This window comes from Rhinopithecus bieti, unplaced genomic scaffold (assembly GCF_001698545.2).
Source record: "Rhinopithecus bieti isolate Rb0 unplaced genomic scaffold, ASM169854v2 scaffold_15776, whole genome shotgun sequence".
NCBI lineage: Eukaryota > Metazoa > Chordata > Mammalia > Primates > Cercopithecidae > Rhinopithecus > Rhinopithecus bieti.
The window spans coordinates 209,412-210,709 of record NW_016808836.1 but is presented as its reverse complement, the minus strand read 5'-3'; positions in this window follow the sequence as shown (position 1 = coordinate 210,709).

Sequence of the window (1,298 nt, the reverse complement as noted above, 5' to 3'; positions counted from 1 at the left end):
TTCATCCATCTTGGTCAAAAAGCTCCACCAGTGTCCAGGCGCAGTGGCTCACTCCTGTAATCCCAGCACTTGGGGAGGCGGAGGCGGGCGGATCACGAGGTCAGGAGATGGAGACCAGCCTGGCCAACATGGTGAAGCCCTGTCTCTACTAAATACACAAAAATTAGCTGGACTTAGGCCGGGCGCGGTGGCTCAAGCTTGTAATCCCAGCACTTTGGGAGGCCGAGGCGGGTGGATCACGAGGTCAGGAGATCAGGACCATCCTGGCGAACATGGTGAAACCCCGTCTCTACTAAAAAATACAAAAAACGAGCCGGGCGAGGTTGCGGGCGCCTGTAGTCCCAGCTACTCAGGAGGCTGAGCCAGGAGAATGGCGTGAACCTGGGAGGCGGAGCTTGCAGTGAGCTGAGATCTGGCCACTGCACTCCAGCCTGGGCGACAGAGCGAGACTCCATCTCAAAAAATAAAAAATAAATAAAAAAAAGAAATTAGCTGGACTTGGTGGTGAATGCCTGTAATCTCAGCTACTCAGGAGGCCGAAGCAGGAGAATCGCTTGAACCAGGGAGTTGGAGGTTGCAGTGAGCCGAGATGGCACCACTGTACTCCAGCCTGGCAACAGGGTGAGATTCTGTTTCAAAAAAAAAAAAAAAGGCTCCACTGGCTTTAAAACCTCCACCTTCGCCCAGGCACAGTGGCTCATGCCTGTAATCCCAACACCTTGGGAGGCTGAGGTGGGAGGATCACTTGAAGCCAGGAGTTGAAGACCAGACAGGGCAACAAAGGGAGACCCCACCTCCACTTAAAAACAAAACAAAAAAATCTTCCACCTTCTAGTCCCACCCACCTAAAGCCTTGGCCCCGCCTCCAGAGTATGCCCCTCCTTGAGACCCGGTCCCCTCCTATGAATTCGACTCCCACCCACTTCGAAACCTCAAGCCTTCCTCCTAATCCAACCCACTTAAGCTCCCAGGCCCTTCAATTAAAATTCTACCCCCAGGCCAGGTGTGGCGGCTCACGCCTGTAAGCCCAACACTTTGGGAAGCCGAGGAAGGCAGATCACTTGAGGTCAGGAGTTCGAGACCAGCCTGGCTAACATGGTGAAACCCGGTTTCTACTAAAAATACAAAAAATTAGCTGGGTTTGGTGGTGCGTGCCCGTAATCCTAGTTACTCGGGGGGCTGAGGCAAGAGAATCACTTGAACCCGGGAGGTGGAGGTTGCAGTGAGCCGAGATCGCGCCATTGCACTTCAGCTTGGGCAACAAGAGTGAAACTCCATCTCAAAAATAATAATAAAAA